We start from the raw sequence: 18,833 nt of genomic DNA on the forward strand, positions 1-18,833 counted from the left end.
GGTAACTTGCAGCCTTACTCTAATTTTTACCTTTAAACCTGTCAATACTTTGCTCTTTAAATGTTCCTGGAACCAGCTTTACCGTTGTACTGATTCTGCCAGTTGGAGTTTAGCTCACTGTGGAAGAATCATGTTGTTAAGGGCCTGCGCTGTTGCATAGTAGGTAAAGCCGCCTGCAGTGCGGGCATCCCATATGCGTGCCAGTTCAAGTCCCAGCTTCTCCATTTCTGATCCAGCTCGCTGCTAATGTGCCTGGGAAAGCAACAGAGGATGGCCCAAATCTTTGGGCCTCTGCACCCACGTGGGAGACTCAGAAGAGGGGAAGAGGCTCTAAGCTCCTGGCTCCTGACTTCAGATGGGCCCAGCTCTGGCTGTTGCAGCCATTTGGGGAGTGAACCAGCAGATGGAAGACCTTCCTCTGCCTTTCAAATAAATGTTAGAAAGAGTCATGTTTTTAACTTTCTTTAAAATTCTACCTTGACAGCCTCATAAAGGTGACAGTAGAAACCTTGATAGGTGAGGAGATAGAAACTAGAATGTCTAGGTCAGGGGTTAGGCAGCTTTTTCTATAAAGGGTCCGATAGCTTTGCATAAGGGCGCAGTTGTAACTTCTCAACTCTAGAACTGCTTAAAAAACTGTAGACAATGTGTACAAATGAGGATGACTCTGTACCAGTGAAACTATTGCAGGATCTGGAATTTGAATGTGTGGTTTTTTTTGTTTTTGTTTTTTTTTTTTTGTTTTTTTTTTTTTTGACAGGCAGTGAGAGACAGTGACAGTGGACAGTGAGAGAGAGAGACAGAAAGGTCTTCCTTTTGCCATTGGTTCACCCTCCAATGGCCGCCGCGCTGCGGCCGGCGCACCGCGCTGATCCGATGGCAGGAGCCAGGAGCCAGGTGCTTTCCCTGGTCTTCCATGGGGTGCAGGGCCCAAGCACTTGGGCCATCCTCCACTGCACTCCCTGGCCGCAGCAGAGAGCTGGCCTGGAAGAGGGGCAACCAGGACAGAATCCGGCGCCCCGACCGGGACTAGAACCCGGTGTGCCGGCGCCGCTAGGTGGAGGATTAGCCTAGTGAGCCGCGGCGCCGGCCTGAATGTGTTTTCACATACAGCAGTTTCATTTTTTCCGACTGAAAAATTTAAAAACCGTAACTCGAGTCAAAGAGACTGATGGTAGGCTGAATGTAGACTGCAGGCAGTATTTGGCCTAGCTAGTCCAGAGTGTGAGGAACTAATCCAAGATAAAAGTTAAGAAAGTCACATCCAGATAATGGCACTGCTCTGACAATGGCAAGCTACTGAAGTTTTTCTAAGAAGACTAACACTTTGTTCTAGAAAGAATTTGGTAATGATGTTAAAAGTGAATCAGAGCCGGCGCCGCGGCTCAATAGGCTAATCCTCCACCTTGCAGCGCCAGCACACCGGGTTCTAGTCCCAGTCGGGGTGCTGGATTCTGTCCCGGTTGCCCCTCTTCCAGGCCAGCTCTCTGCTGTGGCCAGGGAGTGCAGTGGAGGATGGCCCAAGTGCTTGGGCCCTGCACCCCATGGGAGACCAGGATAAGTACCTGGCTCCTGCCTTCAGATCAGTGCAGTGTGCCAGCTGTGGTGGCCATTGGAGGGTGAACCAACGGCAAAGGAAGACCTTTCTCTCTCTCTCTCTCTCACTGTCCACTCTGCCTGTCAAAAAAAAAAAAGTGAATCAAAGATTGTAAGACTGCAATCCCAAATAGTAGTTTCCCTTACCAAAAAAACTGGCATGGGAAATAGTTTCACATGAAATAGTTTTTAAAAATTTAGACCCATTCTAATTCTCGGTTTACCTATTTCCTGTATCATTCTTTGCGGAGCATATTTAAGGGAATTCCATTTTAGCTCTGGAAATGGCTTCTTTCTGTAGTTCAGTTTGTAAACAGTTTTCCCATGCCATTAATATCCATTAGCTGCTGGGACCCAAGTTATCTCAGGTCCCTTGTCGCTTCCCCTCTTTGCAGAGGAACGACACAGGACCCTGCGCTGTTCTTTTGTCTGCTGGGCCCTTCCCGGGTTTGCTGCTGGTTCTTCCCGGGTTGGCTGCTCTCCCTGCCACTTTCCCCACTTCCGCGGGGGAGCGGCACACCGCTGGCCGGCTCTCTCCGGGGCTGCTCAGATGTTATCCGGATGTTCCCATTAGATGTTCCTGGTGCATGTTGTCTCTCTCCTCCTTTATAGTCCTCTTCCTCCAATCCCAACTCTGCTACCCACACGCCGAGTACGCTGCTCTCCTCCAATCAGGAGCAGGATCAGCTCCTGCAGGTTATTGGTCGAACTGGAGGCAGCTGTGTAGAAGTTGTTTACTCCTCTCCCAGCGCCATATTGTGGGAGAGCAGATGCATAGAATAAATAGAATAAGTCTTTTTTTTTTTTTTTTTTGACAGGCAGAGTGGACAGTGAGAGAGAGAGAGACAGAAAGGTCTTCCGTTGCCGTTGGTTCACCCTCCAATGGCCGCCATGGCCGGCGCGCTGCAGCCGGCACACAGCGCTGATCCAATGGCAGGAGCCAGGTACTTATTCTGGTCTCCCATGGGGTGCAGGGCCCAAGCACTTGGGCCATCCTCCACTGCACTCCCTGGCCACAGCAGAGAGCTGGCCTGGAAGAGGGGCAACCAGGACAGAATCCGGCGCCCCGACCGGGACTAGAACCCGGTGTGCCGGCGCCGCAAGGCGGAGGATTAGCCTAGTGAGCCGCGGCGCCGGCCAGAATAAGTCTTAATTCCAGTAACTTAGTCTAGTCCGAGTTGCTCCCCACAGTCCCTTTTTAAAATTCACTAACAAACTTATTTTATACATGGAAAAATAATCTTAAGTTCAAACATTTTAAAGGTGTCAGGGCTTTTGGGAGAGAAATCTGTAACCTGACTGGGACAAACTAGAAAATATTTGGCAAGTATTAGATGCCATTTTACAAATTTAATCCTAACAAGCTCCTAAAAATTTACCAGATCATAGTAATTTTATCAATTATAATTACCAGATCATAGTAATTTTATCAATTATGATCTTAGCATCTGTATACTCAGCTATTTTTCTGAGAACTGAACTGAAAAATAGTCAACAGCGAAATAACTTTATAGACTGACATGTACAATTTTTTTCTTTAAATTACACAACAGATGGTGAGAACTTTCCAGTTAAGGTGAGTCTTCTAACAAAACAAGAAACTAGAGGTTAATTTCATATTTTAAGTCAAAGGAAGGGAAGCAATGGGTAAGAATAGCTTCTGGGTCTAGGGAATGAAACATTGGCCACAAACCCCAAAGGAGACATCATGACCCAGTATAAACATTGTAGATGTCCACTTAAATTACTTTTTATTTTCTGATTCAATCATTCTCACAGTTTAGAAGTATTCACTATCAGTCTGGTTTAAACTACATTGAGGTGGCCGGCGCCGCGGCTCACTAGGCTAATCCTCCGCCTAGCGGCGCCGGCACACCGGGTTCTAGTCCTGGTCGGGGCGCCGGATTCTGTCCTGGTTGCCCCTCTTCCAGGCCAGCTCTCTGCTGTGGCCAGGGAGTGCAGTGGAGGATGGCCCAGGTGCTTGGGCCCTGCACCCCATGGGAGACCAGGAAAAGCACCTGGCTCCTGGCTCCTGCCATCGGATCAGCGCGGTGTGCCGGCCGCAGCGCGCCGGCCACGGCGGCCATTGGAGGGTGAACCAATGGCAAAAGGAAGACCTTTCTCTCTGTCTCTCTCTCTCACTGTCCACTCTGCCTGTCAAAAAAAAAAAAAGGCACATTATAAAAAACTATGTATGCCTGTTGGGTTTCCCCACCTGACAATAAACCTTTCCTTAAAAAAAAAAAAAAAAAAGAAAAGGAAAAAGAAAATAAAAACCCTATGTATGGATTTCAAACTTTTTTTTGCCTCAAAATGTTATTTGAATAGGATCTAGTTCAAGGCTCTAAGAAGGATAAGACATTGCTTCAGTTTGAAAAGAACTGTCAGAGAAACATGCATTCTGCTAAACTGAACCAAGAACAAACAAGTTTATGGTGAAGTTTGAGTGGAAGAATAGTGAAATCATTGATGCTTTACAAAAAAAGGCAGGTAACAGGAAGAGACGTATTCCATCCACTGGTCACTTCCCAATGGCCGCAACAGCCAGGACTGGGCAAAGCTGAAAGCCAGGGATTTTGCAGATTTTTGAGCCTCAGTTCAATTGTGAAAGGGCTTCAAGCAATTGGAAGGGGTATAAGATGGAGTTAGAAACAGTGATGTACAGATTGTGGGAACATTCAAGTCTAGGACATGAGGCATAGCCAGGCAGTCCTGGATTCTAATGATAACTGACATAAATAAGGATGAGGGGCATGATCCTCCCAAAGGAGAAAATGGTAGAAAGACTGTGAATGTTGAGAAGAATGGGGAATCTTCCCAGAACGTGGAGATTTTTGGGGTTACCACTTGAATTTTGCTGATAGATACCAGTAATGATACATTCAGAAAGCCTATTCTTCCTGTGAGGGTAAGACTTTTTGTTTTGCTTTGTTTCATAATAATTTGTATTGAATTATACATTAAAGTGCATAAATCTGGTGCCAGCATTGCAGCTTTGTGGGTTAAGTTGCTGCCTGCAGTGCCTGGACACTGATTGGATTCCCAGCTGTTCTGCTTCTGATCCAGCTCCCTGCTAATGTGCTTGGGAAGGCAGTAGAAAATGGCCCAAGTGCTTGGGCCCCTGAACCCACATGAAACACACAGAAGAAGTTCCTGACTCTGGTTTTGATCTGGCCCAGTTCCAACCATTGTGGCCATTTGGGAATTGAACCAGCAGATGGAAGATCTCTCTCTCTCTCTGTCTCTCCCTCACTCTCTGTGTAACTCTGCCTTTCAAATAAAAAATGAATCTTTTTTTTTTTTTTTTGGACAGGCAGAGTGGATGGTGAGAGAGAGAGAGAGACAGAGAGAAAGGTCTTCCTTTTGCTATTGGTTCACCCCACAATGGCCGCCGTGGCCGGTGCACTGCACTGATCCGAAGCCAGGAGCCAGGTGCTTCTCCCAGTCTCCCATGCGGATGCAGGGCCCAAGGACTTGGGCCATCCTCCACTGCACTCCCAGGCCACAGCAGAGAGCTGGCCTGGAAGAGGGGCAACCGGGACAGAATCTGGCACCCCGACTGGGACTAGAACCCGGTGTGCCGGCGCTGCAGGCAGAGGATTAGCCTATTGAGTCGCGGCGCCGGCCAAAAAATGAATCTTTTTAAAAAATAATAAAGTGCATAAATCAGACTCTTGACTTCTCAGGGAGCTTCGGGCTTATAGAGGAACATTCTTAATTCCTAGCCCATAGTCACTTTCTTGACCCCTGCAGATGCCAACAGCAGTCTTCAGAGAATTGGTTTTATTTCTACTGGATGGGCTTTATTTTGATTCTTGCTCAATAAATTTTTTTACGATTTATTTATTTTGCTTAAAAGTCAGAGTTACACAGAGAGAGGAGAGGCAGAGAGAGAGAGAGGAGGGAGGGAAGGAGAGAGAGAGAGAGAGAGAAAGGTCTTCCATCCACTGGTTCACTCCCCAGATGGCTGCAGAGGCCAGAGCTGCGCTGATCTGAAGCCAGGAGCCAGGAGCTTCTTCCCAGTTTCCCATGCGGGTGCAGGGGCCCAAGGACTTGGGCCATCTTCTGCTTTCCCAGGCCATAGCAGAGAATGCGGGTATAGGGGCCCAAGGACTTGGGCCATCTTCTACTTTCCCAGGCCATAGCAGAGAGCTGGATTGGAAGTGGAGCAGCCGGGTCTTGAACCGGCGCCCATATGAGATGCCGGCACCGCAAGCGGTGGTTTTACCCACTATGCCACAGTGCCGGCCAATAAATTCTTAAAATATTTATTTATTTATTTGAAAGGCAGAGGCATACAGATAGGGTGAAACAGACAGAAAAATATGTTCCACTTGAGTTCTGTTTCCAGACTTGATAGGTTATGCAATATAGAAATAAAACTAATATCTTAACTCTAACACTGTATGTTACATTTTATATAAATAACTATGCTTTTCTTTATTTAAAAATTATTTATTTGAAAAACAGAGTGACGGAGAGGGAGGGAGGGAAGGAGGGAAGGAGAGAGAGAGAGAGAGAGAGAGAGAGAGAGAGATGGAGAGACAGAGACCTTCCATCTGCTGGTTCATTCCCCAAATGACCATAACAGCTGGGGTGGACCAGGCTGAAGCCAGGAGTGAAGAAGGTATGGCCTGGTCTCTCAGGTGGGTGGCAGGGGCCCAAAAACTTGGGCTATCTCCTGCTGCCTTCACAGGCACATTAGCATGAAACTGGGGTTGTACCGCAATATTGCCCCAATATAGGTAACTTGAAATGCTTTGAAACTTTCAGGAAAATGCCGAAGGCCACTTAGGTTTTTAGGCCCTCTGTTAGGGTATATGATTTATTTCCTGATGATTATGAGTAGAAAACTGATTAAGCACAAAGAGAGGCAGAAACCTATAATTTCCATCTATATGAAGTGAGAACACGAATAAGTGCAATGATAACTGGTAAATTGGGGCCGGCACTGTATGCAGTGGGTTAAAGCCCCAGCCTGCAGTGACAGCATCCCCTATGGGTGCTGGTTTGGAGTCCTGGCTGCTCCACTGCTGATCCAGCTCCCTGCTAATGTGCCTGGGAAAGCAGCTGGGATGGCCCAAGTCTTGGACTCTGCACTCATGTGCGAGACCCAGAAGCAGTTCTTGGCTCCTGGCTTCAGATCAGCTCAACCCCAACCATGCAGCCATTTAGGGAGTGAACCAGCAGATGAAAGACCTCTCTCTCTCTCTCTCTCTCTCTCTCTCTCTCTCTCTGAATCAGAATTGGAGCAGCTGAGACACAAACCAGTGCCCATATGGGATGCCAGCATAGCAGGCAGAGGCCTAATCTGCTATACCACAATTCTGGTCTCCATAGAGATGTTTTTTTAGATTTGCTTATTTTTTTATTTTAAAAGAGAGAAGGGGTGAGACACACAGAGATCTTCTATCCACTGGTTCACTCCCCATATGGTCACAAGCCAGAAGCCAGGAGCTTCATCCAGGACTCCCATGCTGATGGCAGGGGCCCAAGCACTTGGGCCATCTTCCACTGCTTTCCCAGGTGATTAGCAGAGAGCTGGATTGGAAGTGGAGCAGACAGGACACGAACTGGCGCCCATAGGGGTGCTGGTGTCACAGGCGGCAGCTTTACCTGCTGGGCCACAATGCCAGTATGCAGGCCATTTTAGATGGTGAAATCACCAACAAATACCGCAAAAATGTGAAAAATTCACTAAGTTATCTGCAAAGAAGATAATTGTTTACAATATGAGAGCTGAAACAAGAAGACAGAACATGTTCTTGTTCAAACTCAGCTGGAACTGCACAGCTCTGCATGTGTCCATGAATGACCACAAATTCACACAGAATCTGTAAATAATGAGGATCAACTATGTGTGCATGTATATATTTATAAATTAAAACTTGTGGTACCACTTATTAATGCATTTACCTTGTTTACCTGCCTCTTTCAAAAAAACAAAACACACACACACCTTTCAATTCATTGGGGCAAGAAGATTCTGTTGGTAGCTTTATCTGAGCTGCATCCTATTGAGGTTCTGGGAGTTCTCACAGCTACCTGTACCTGATAGAAGTATAATCCAAAAGGCAGGGACCTACCTGTCAAATGCACAACACATTCCTGAAAGAACCAATCTTGATTTCCTGCCTACCCTAATGAGCTGTGTTCACTGTACAGAGAGCTTCAGCCACCCTCACTTCAGTTTTGTAAACTGCAGAGAAAGTAGGGTCAGGTTGCCCTTTCCTCTGGTTCTGCATCATGGCCCAGAAGCCACCAAGAAACTTGGAGAGCCCAGCTCCAGTGTTCGCCAGCTTTAATTCCTTCAGAGTTTCTTCAAGGTGAAATTATCTTCTTCTGCTTGTCTAGGTAACTGAAGGGGAGAAGGGGATGTAGTTTTACTGCCCATTGTAAATGAGTTTTCTACATTCCTTCGGTAGGTTCAGTTGCGAGTGTAAGTTGTTGTAGTCTTGTGTCTGTGGACTCTCACCCCACCCTCTCCAAGTCAGAGGTTGAGAGAACCACTTTTTAATATCACCATTTGATTATATTTCTGGTTTTCAAGTAAGGGGAGAAGGCATAGCAGAAATGAGGCACCTTGAGAGGGTAAGGAGAGAGGCTTGTGTGAATTGCATCCAATTGATCTCTGGGTCCCTTCTTTAGAGCTTTCATGAAGCCCTCCATTATCCTATGAGAGCAACAGATTTCCACCTGTGTGCCTAGGTTTTCAGTGGTTGATGTATTCTACAGTTCCTGGGGTGAGAGTACGAGCAAAGAAGATTTCAATATTTATTATTATTTGAGAGGCAGAGAGCCAGAGACAGACAGAAAGCTCCCATCTGCATTTACTCCCTAAATGCCCACAACAGCTGGTGCAGGGCTGGGAAGACGCTGGGAACCAGGAACTCAATCTAAGTTTCCCACAGAGGTGGCAGGGACCCAGCCACTTGAGCCATCACTGTTGCCTCCGGAAGAAGCTCCTGACTGTTAGGGTTGGCCTGGCCCAGTCCTGGCTATTGTGGCCATTTGGTGAGTGAACCTGCAGATGAAGATCTCTCTCTCTCTCTCTCTCTCTCTGTGTATCCTCTCTCTGTGATATCTCTCTCTCTTCCTCTGTCTTTCAAATCAATACATCTTTAAAAAAAAAAAAAGACAAAAATCTATGGATGGGAGTTCTTTTTGCTACCTCAGCCACAGCCAAGAGCATGCTCAGGCTTCAGAAAAGACTTGTCTTCAGGGTCTTCTGCTATTAGAAAGGCCTAGTTGGATCCCAGTGAGACTCAGGAAATCTCCCATGCCAACTCCTGTCCACAGATCTGGAAGCTCTGGAGCCTGCGCCTGTCCATTCCAGGGCTCAAAGCCAGAAAAACACCTTGGCCAGGCGGAAGGGCAAACATATGGGCACAACAGCGCCCAGCCAACATTCAAAAGCCAGAGAAGGTAACCTGGAGGAGGAGAAGGAGGAGGTGGGTTCAGTCCAGTTGCTCAGAAAATACTGTGAATCCAAGACTGACCGCTCCATGCAACACAGCTGGCACCTGAACGGAAGGGGAAATGTGTGAAAACAAGGGGATTCTCAGAGAACACATCCACAGACAGAAGGCAGACAAGGCCCGCAAGAAGCTTCAGGCTGCCCCGGCTGAAGCCTGCAGGTCTAAGACCAAAGGAGCAGGCAAACATCATGAAGAGCGCCTTCAGGCCAAGAAGGAGGAGACCATTGAGACTGTCCAGAGGCCGCTGTTGTGGCACAGTGGGTTAGGCTACTGGCATCCCATCTGAGTGCTGGCTTGAGTCCTGGCTGCTCTACGTCCGAACCAGTTCCTTGCTAATGTGCCTGGGAAGGCAGCCGATGATGGCCCAAGTGCTTGGGTCTCTGCCACCCATGTGGGAGAATCAGATGGAGTTCCAGGCTCCTGGCTTTGGCCTGGCCCAGATCCAGCCATTGCAGCCATTTGGAAAGTGAACGAGTATATGGAAGATCTCTTTCTCTTTTTCTCTGTAACTCTGCCAAAGGGGACTGGATCAGAAGTGCAACAGCTGGGACTTGAACTGATGCCCATACGAGATGCTGGCACTGTTGGTGGCAATTTAACCTGCTACACCACAGCTAGGCCCCAAAATAAACATATCTTGGGAAAAAAAAAAAAAAAAAAAAAAAAAAGACTGTCCAAGGTCCAAGGAAGGAGACCAAGAAATGAATCTTCACTTCACCTCTCTTGTCTGCAATTAGTAGCATCAGTGATTACAGTGGATCAGCCATTCAATTAAAACAAACAAATAAATAAATGTTTAAAAAACCATTTTATTCCAGGGCTGGTGCTGTGGCGTAGTGGGTAAAGCCACCGCCTGCAGTGCCATATGGGTACCAGTTCGAGTCCGGGCTGCTCCAGTTCCGAACCTGCTCTTTGCTATGGCCTGGGAAGGCAGTAGAAGATGGCCCAAGTCCTTGGGCCTCTGCACCTGCATGGGAGACCTGGAAGAAGCTCCTGGCTCCTGGCTTTGGATTGGCCCAGCTCCAGCTGTTGCGGCTGCTTGGGGAGCGAACCAGCGGATGGGAGACCTCTCTCTCTTTCTTCCTCTGCCTCTCTATAACTCTGCCTTTCAAACAAATAAATAATCTTAAAAAAATTTTATTCTGATTTGCTAGTATTAATGTAATAATGTCATTTTCTGATTTGTAAACATATTCTTTTTTTTTTTTTTTTTTGACAGGCAGCGTTAGAGAAAGGTCTTCCTTTTTCTGTTGGTTCACCCCCAAATGGTCGCTACGGCCGGCACGCTGTGGCAATCCGAAGCCAGGAGCCAGGTGCTTCTTCCTGGTCTCCCATGCAGGTGCAGGGCCCAAGCACTTGGGCCATCCTCCACTGCCTTCTCAGGCCACAGCAGAGAGCTGGACTGGATGAGGAGCAACTGGGACAGAATCCGGCGCCCCACCCGGGACTAGAACCTGGGGTGCCGGAACCGCAGGTGGAGGATTAGCCAAGTGAGCCACTGCGCTGGCCTGTAAACATATTCTTATTACATCACAGCTATTCCAGCCTTTTCACTACAGTCTGCTATAGTTTTTTTTTTTTTTTTTTTTTTCCTTTTTAAGGTTTTATTTCTTTGAGAGGTAGGGCTATAGAAAGAGTTAAAGACAGAGATAGAGATCTTCCATCAGCTGGTTCACTCCCCAAATGGCCGCAACAGCCAGAGCTGGGCTGATGAAAGCCAGGAGCCGGGGGCTTCCTCCAGGTCCCCAAAGTGGGTGCTTTCCCAGGCCATAGCAGAGAGCTGGATCAGAAGAGGAGCAGCAGAGACATGAAATGGAGCGCATGAGGGATGCCAGTGCCGCAGGCAGAGGCTTAGCTTACTATGCTGCAGAGCCAGCTCCGGTTTTTTTCTTTTCTAAGAAAACTACAGGGTGGATGGAGGAGAGAACTTCCACATTGCTTATGACGTTGTCTAATTACTGACAGTTTGTGGATTCAAAAAGCTTCCATAGCCTAAGCAGCTCATGTCAAGAGCCTCAGGTGATCACAGACATCATACATTAGAGTATTTATTTATTTATTTTTTTTGACAGGCAGAGTGGACAGTGAGAGACAGAGACAGAGAGAAAGGTCTTCCTTTGCCACTGGTTCACCCTCCAATGGCTGCTGCGGCCGGTGCGCTGCAGCCGGTGCACCGCGCTGATCTGATGGCAGAGCCAGGTACTTATCCTGGTCTCCCATGGGGTGCAGGGCCCAAGTACTTGGGCCATCCTCCACTGCACTCCCTGGCCACAGCAGAGAGCTGGCCTGGAAGAGGGGCAACCAGGACAGAATCCGGTGCCCCGACTGGGACTAGAACCCGGTGTGCCAGCGCCGCAAGGCGGAGGATTAGCCTAGTGAGCCGCGGCGCCGGCCACATTAGAGTATTAATTGTTAAGTTAACAACAGGAGTCACTGTGCACTAATTCCCCATGCAGGATCTCTGTCCTCAATGAATTGTACTGTGAGAGTTAACTGTGAAACTAGTTCTGTGTGTGTGTGTGTGTGTGTGTGTGTGTGTGAGAATTGTTGAAATCTTTACTTAGTATCGTATTGATCTTCTGTGTATAAAGTTAATTGAAATTAATCTTAACGGAGAATGGGACTGGCAAGGGGGGAGAGAGGAGGAGGCTTGGGAGTGTAGTGGAAGGGCAGGTATAGTTATAGTATATGTAGTATATATAGTATATATATAATAAGTATATTCCTAAAGTTGTACATATGAAACTTGTATTCCTTAAAAAATAAGTTAATTGGTTCACCCTCCAATGGCCGCCCCAGCCAGCGCACCGCGCTGATCCGATGGCAGGAGCCAGGTACTTATCCTGATCTCCCATGGGGTGCAGGGCCCAAGCACTTGGGCCATCCTCCACTGCACTCCCTGGCCACAGCAGAGAGCTGGCCTGGAAGAGGGGCAACCGGGACAGAATCCGGCACCCTGACCGGGACTAGAACCCGGTGTGCCGGCGCCGCAAGGCAGAGGATTAGCCTAGTGAGCCACGGCGCCGGCCCAAATAAAACAAATCTTAAAAAAGGATAAACACTTCTCTGAAAAAAAAAAAAAACACACTATAGACCAATACTATTTACAAACACAGATGTGAAAAATTTTAAATAGAATAATAGTAATGAGATTCTATCAGTGTATAATAATACTCTACAACCAAGTTAAATTATTTTGGGAATACCGTGGTGGTTTAATCTTAAGAATATCAATAACTATAATTTGTTTTGATCATATTAACATATTGTAATAACTGCTAAAAATGTTTGATAAAAACTAGCATCTGAGGAGCCAGCATTGTGTCATAGCAGGATAAGCCGATGCCAGCATCCCATATGGGCACCAGCTCGAAACCCCACTGCTCCTCTTCTGATCCAGCTCTTTGCTATGGCCTGGGAAAAGAGTGGAACATGGCCCAAGCCCTTGTGCCCCTGCACCCACGTGGGAGATCTGGATGAAGCTCCTGGCTCCTGGCTCCTTGCTTCTGTCTGGCCCAGCTCCTATTGCTGAGGCCATTTGGGGAATGAATTGTGGAGAATTAGCCCAGACTAAACTGTACTCTGGTACCATTTAACAAGGCTAAAAGCCACACCTGGAAGGATCAAATTATTTCCAAGTAATTAACTGCATCCTAGAACAAATATCAAACTATTAAGAACCTAACAAAGTAAAATTCACATGTCTGGCACTCAATAAAAAATTAACACACATGGGGCCGGCTCTGTGGCGCAGAGGGGTAAAGCCCTGGCCTGAAGTGTTGGCATCCCATATGGGCGCTGGTTCTAGTCCTGGCTGCCCCTCTTCTGACCCAGCTCCCTGCTATGGCCTGGGAAGGCAGTAGAGGATGGCCCAAGTCCTTGGGCTCCTGCACCTGCATGGGAGACTTGGAAGAAGCTCCTGGCTCCTGGCTTCATACTAGTGCAGCTCTGGCCGTTGCGGCCATCTGGGGAGTGAATCAGCGGATAAAAGACCCCTCTCTCTGTCTCTACCTCTCTAACTCTTTCAAATAAATAAAATAAATCTTTTTTAAAAAAATAACACACATGTAAAGCAGGAAAATGTGACCCATGTTGCTCATGGGGACCCTGCCAGCTGATAGGGATGGCTCAAAGGCCACCCATGTGAGACCTGGATTGAATTCGCAGCTCCTGGTTTTAGCTCTAGTCCCAATCTGGCCATTTCAGGAATTTGGGGAGTAAACCACCAGAAGGGAGCTCTGCCTGTTTCTCTGCCTCTCAAATAAGTAAATAAACTTTTAAAAAGGAAAAAAAAAGTTAGATTTAAATACAATTATCTGAACCATCACATGAAATGTGAATGCTCTTTAAAGTCCCAGTTGAGGTTGGCATCATGGCATGGCAGCTGTTACCTGAAGTGCCTATTGTCCCTTATGGGCGCTGGTTTGAGTTCTGGTTGCTCAGCTTCTGAAAGATAGAAAGCCCAGATGCTTGGCCTCCTGTACCCATTTGGGAGATCCAAAAGAAGATCCTGGCTCCTGGCTCCTGGCTTTGGCCTAGTCCAGTCCTGGCAGTTGCAGCCATTTAGGAAATGAACCAGTAGGTGGAATCTCTCTCTTCCCTTTCTCTGTAGCTCTGCCTTTCAAATAAGCAAATCTTTAAATAAAAAAATTCCCAATTAAAAGACAGAAATTATCAGATTAATAAAATAGACTCGACTATATATTGCCACAAGAAACCCACTTTAAATAAAGAGAGGAGTGGGTGTTTGGCCTAATAGCTAAGCTGCCAGTTGGGACACCCACATCCCATATCAGAGTGTTTGGATTCAAGTTCCAGCTCTGATTCCAATGACAGCTTCCTGCTAATGTGTACCCTGAGAGATAGCAGATGATAAGTCAAATTGTCAGGTCCCTGACACCCAGAGGGGACACCCGCATTGAATTCCTGTCTCCTGGCTTTGGCTTGGCCCAGCCACACCACTGTGGGAATTTGGAGATTGAACCCAAATGGGAGCTCTTCGTCTCTCAAATTAATAAGCCAATAATTTAAAAATATGTATACAGACACAATTAAGAAAAAATTAATAGCCAACATTCAATAGATGTAACACATCTATCCATATCCATAGAATAAAAGACAAAAAGCACAGGATATTTCAATAAATGCAGAAAAGCAATTGAGAGCATTTAACAGATTCAGGACAAAAACACTCAACACTGGAAAAAGAGGGAACTCCTCAATTTTATAAATAAGAGCAACTAAGAACAAACCACAGCTAAACATCTTACTAATGGTGAAAGATTTAGTGATTTCCTTTTAAGATCAGGAAAAAGACAAAAAAGTTTATCCCTGTCTCACTTGCTCTGTGTGGTACTGGAGGGTCTACCCAGGACAATTAGGCAAAGAGAAAATAAAAGGCACTGAGAGGGGGTAGTTGTTTGGCACGGCAGTTAAGATGCTCTGAACAGCCCCATTTCACACAGGAGTGTTGGTTAGTCTCAGCTGCTCCGCTTCCGGTCCAGCTCCCTGCTAATGTGCCTGGGAAAGCAGCAGAGGGTGGCCTCTGCCATCTTCATGGGAGACCTGAATGGAGTTCCAGGCTCCTAGAAAATAACGTAATTCCACACATTTTGAAACTGAAGATTAACTAGGTTTTTAAACAAAGATTCATAATTTTTTGAAAGGCAGACAGAGAGGGAGAGACAGAAAGAAATCTTCCATCTGCTGGTTTATTTCCCAAATGGCTGCAACAGCTGGGGCTGGTGCAGGCCAAAGCCAGGAGCCAGGACCTCCATCTGGGTTTCCCACGTGGGTAGCAGGGGCTCTAGTACTTCAGTCATTTTTCACTGCTTTCCCAGACACCGTTAGCAGGGAGCTGGATGGGAAGTAGAGTGGCCAGGACTTCAACCAGCACTCTAGGATGCTAGCATCACATGCAGTGCCTTAACTGTGTGCCACAACACCGGCTCCTAAAGAGATCTAAGACAAACCAAAAGAAAGGTGTCAAGGAAACCCCTTTGAAGAAAACACAAACACAGCTATGTGTGATGAATATCCAGGGGAATTAGCAACTTTATGACCTTGATGAGAGGCAGACTGCACTGGATCGGAAGGAAATGAATACAGCTGTATCTACCCCTACCGATAAATTTTAAAAACAAGTTAGAATTGAAAATAATTTGCCGGCGCCGTGGCTCACTAGGCTAATCCTCCACCTTGCGGCGCCGGCACACCGGGTTCTAGTCCCGGTCGGGGCACCGGATTCTGTCCTGGTTGCCCCTCTTCCAGGCCAGCTCTCTGCTATGGGAGTGCAGTGGAGGATGGCCCAGGTGCTTGGGCCCTGCACCCCATGGGAGACCAGGAGAAGCACCTGGCTCCTGCCTTCGGATCAGCACGGTGCGCCAGCTGTGGCGGCCATTGGAGGGTGAACCAACGGCAAAAAAGGAAGACCTTTCTCTTTCTCTGTCACTGTCCACTCTGCCTGTTTTTTAAAAAAAAAAATTGTAGGACGTTATGTGTTAAATAAGTTTTACTAAAAAGTTGTAACACTAGCACAATTTTATTTTTGGTATATTAAGAGCACCATCTTATGTATGGATGCTATAAAACAGTAGATTATGATAGGGATTACATGCATTTATTTACTTGAGAGGTAGAGTGAGAGCTCTCATCTGCTCGTTCACTACACCAAGATCTACAACTGTGGGGACGGGAAAGGTCCAGGTTGAGGCCAGCAACTGGAAACTCAATCCAGGTCTCCCAAGAAAGTGGCAGGAACCTAAATACTTGGGCATTAACAGGAAGCTGGGGTCAGGAGATGGAGCTAGGCTTTGAACCCAGGCATTCCAATATGGTATGAGGTATGAGGTAGGCACCTCATAGCTGGCCTCTTAACCCCTAGGCTGAACACTTGTCTTTTTTTTTAACAAGCAGAGTGGACAGTGAGAGAGAGAGAGAAAGGTCTTCCTTTGCCACTGGTTCACCCTCCAATGGCCACTGCGGCCGGCGCACCACGCTGATCCGATGGCAGGAGCCAGGTACTTATCCTGGTCTCCCATGGGGTGCAGGGCCCAAGAACTTGGGCCATCCTCCACTGCACTCCTTGGTCACAGCAGAGAGCTGGCCTGGAAGAGGGGCAACCAGGACAGAATCCAGCCCCCCGACTAGGACTAGAACCTGGTGTGCCAGCGCCGCAAGGTGGAGGATTAGCCTAGCGAGCCGCGGTGCCGGCCCTGAACACTTGTTTTAACGTGTTCCTTTTGGGATTAAGGGCACACTGGAGACCCACACAACAAAACAAGCTGGGCAGTGGGTATACATATAGCCTTTTATCTGTTTCAATTATTTCCCATTGAAAAATTAAGTAAAATGGTATAAGAATCATACAAATAAGTTAGCCAAACTGACCTAATGAATGAGATTTTCTTTGGGAATCAGAAGGGTCACTTAGTCAATGTCCAGTGCCAATGATTTCACACCGACCTTTAGCAAAGGCTTCTATATATATTTTGGGAGAATTAGGTCTATCTTCACATGTGGTCAGAGCAGTTTTACTTAAAATGTCATTGTTAAAGTATTCTAATACAAGTGTTTCAGCTTTACATCAGGAAGAATTCCTTTTAAAAGCCTCATTCAAATTACACATACATCTCCTAATGTGCGAACAAATTTAATCAGTCTGGTGAACAGAAGCTAGTTGCATATCAAGCACGGTGGGGGAAAGCAAGCAAAGTGATGTAGCAGTTCTGGAGAATGACAACACAGCACTGGGGACAGGAATGGCTGTGCTTGAGCAAGATCCCTAGCAAGTAATCCAGACTTCCCCGCTTGTGACTTTCTTCCAGGTCCTCAACGCGGGTGCAGGGGCCCAAGGACTTGGGCCGTCTTCCACTGCTTTCCCAGGCCATAGCAGAACTGGATCAGAAGTGGAGCAGCCAGGACTCGAACAGGCTCCCATATGGGATGCCCGCACTGTAGGCAGCCACTTTACCCACTACGCCACAGCAATGGCCCCAGTTACTACTTTTTGTTTGGAAGAGTGAGGATATTTGAAGTTAACATCCCAAAACTTTTTCCTGAAATGGAAACTGTGTTCACTCTAATTTCGCTTCAAGGGGCTTATCTGTATCCTTGTAAGGGTTCTTTTCATCAAATGATCCAAACTGCTTTACCCATGTGAGATAGCCATTATTCTTTGCAAAACTTGATTTTCTAGGTGTGAGGTAAATGAGAAGACCCAACTCTCCTTTCTCTACTCCTCAGCTTGCACTCACATCTGCTAAAGTCTTCTCACAGAATTATCAAAATGAGTCTTAGTTTAGCTCTAAAAAAACCTCCCATGGTATTAATTTATTCTAACATATTCCTTCTAGGTGTATTCACTTGTAGTTTTAGGAGTTTTGCTTCTAAATTTACTTGTGGCCTGTTTTTAAATTTCATCCTTCTGCTCCCCAAACTGTTCTCTGACAACCCAAACTCTCATACAGTTAATCTTTATCATAAATGATTTTTCTTATGTTCTAGTTTGCCTTAAGACAGCACTGGTCTTCACCTATCCTCATCATTACTTTGTAAACAACAACAACAAAAAGCCCACGTGTATATGCCACAGCAGCAGACTCTTCATCTGCATCCATCTTCTCTAGTCCTGTACAAGCACTTAGATGTCAAAATTAAACTCCCCAGAGGCCACACAAGCCTCAGTGTACATTGAGAAGATTGTATAGATGGTAGCATGCGATTACATTCTGAGAAACCTACCTAAAGCTGTGAAACACCTAAGTTGGAAATGCACTTAGGCTGCTGCTATGGTGCCCGTGAAAAAGCTTGTAGCAAACAGGGGCAGAAGCAGGTTCTGAGGTTCACCCTCAACCCCACCCACCCTGTAGAAGATGGAACCTGATACTGCAAATTTTGAGCAGTTTCTCCAGAGAATCAAATTGAATGGAAAAGCTGGGAATCTTGGTGGAGGGGTTGTGACCATCGAAAAGGAGCAAGAGTGAGATCACCATGACTTCTGAGGTGCCTTTTTCCAAAAAATATTTGAAATATCTTGCTAAAAAAATTTAAATAATCATCTACATGATTGGTTACAAATAGTTGCTAACAGCAAACAGAATTGGGAATTATACTTCCAGATTAACCAGGATGAAGAGGAGGATTAAAACTCATTTATCTGGACTATTTTGTATGAGTTCTTGAATAAAATTTGGGGGAAAAAAAAAAAGGCAAGAATCTGTTGCTTACCCTGGTCCCCTGTGCCCAGCTGGTATACTAGATCACATATTGCCAGCTCAGGAAAAGATGAAAATTCAAACTCGCAAGTACAATTTTTCTTTTTAAAAAAGATTTATTTGCCTTGGAGAGCAGGAGGATAGCCCAAGCATTTGGGCCCCTGCACCCACAGTGGAGTCCAGAAACAAACTCTTGTCCCCTAACGTCAGCCTGGCCCATCCCTGGCTATTGTGGCCATTTAGGGAATTGGATGTTAGACCTCTCTCTCTCTCTGCCATTCAAATAAATACAATAAATCTTGAAAAACTTCTTACAAAGGGTGAAAAGACTGAGATTTTAACAAAAAATTTGCTTATTTTCATTTTATTTGAAAGGGAGAGAAGCTTGAAATCATGGGGGTGTTAGGGAACAAACAATTTGAGCTATTATCTGCTGCCTCGTAGGGTGTGCCTTAGCAGGAAGCTGGATCAAAAGTAGTGTAGCTGCTACTAAAATTAAGCACACTGACAATGGGATGTGGTTTTCCAAACTGCATCTTAAAGA

At 46.3% G+C, this 18,833-nt stretch overlaps 2 pseudogenes; both read left to right on the plus strand.

Moving 5' to 3' along the window:
- The first annotated feature begins 8,786 nt into the window (after positions 1-8,786).
- Positions 8,787-9,488, plus strand: LOC127487427 (large ribosomal subunit protein eL19 pseudogene; annotated as a pseudogene).
- Positions 9,489-17,718: 8,230 nt separating this feature from the next.
- LOC138844360 (large ribosomal subunit protein eL22 pseudogene) lies at positions 17,719-18,451 on the plus strand (annotated as a pseudogene).
- The last annotated feature ends 382 nt before the right edge of the window (positions 18,452-18,833 follow it).

The sequence above is a fragment of the Oryctolagus cuniculus genome, chromosome 11 (genome assembly GCF_051225735.1).
Source record: "Oryctolagus cuniculus isolate XC-2025 breed Fujian yellow rabbit chromosome 11, ASM5122573v1, whole genome shotgun sequence".
Taxonomy (NCBI): Eukaryota; Metazoa; Chordata; class Mammalia; order Lagomorpha; family Leporidae; genus Oryctolagus; species Oryctolagus cuniculus.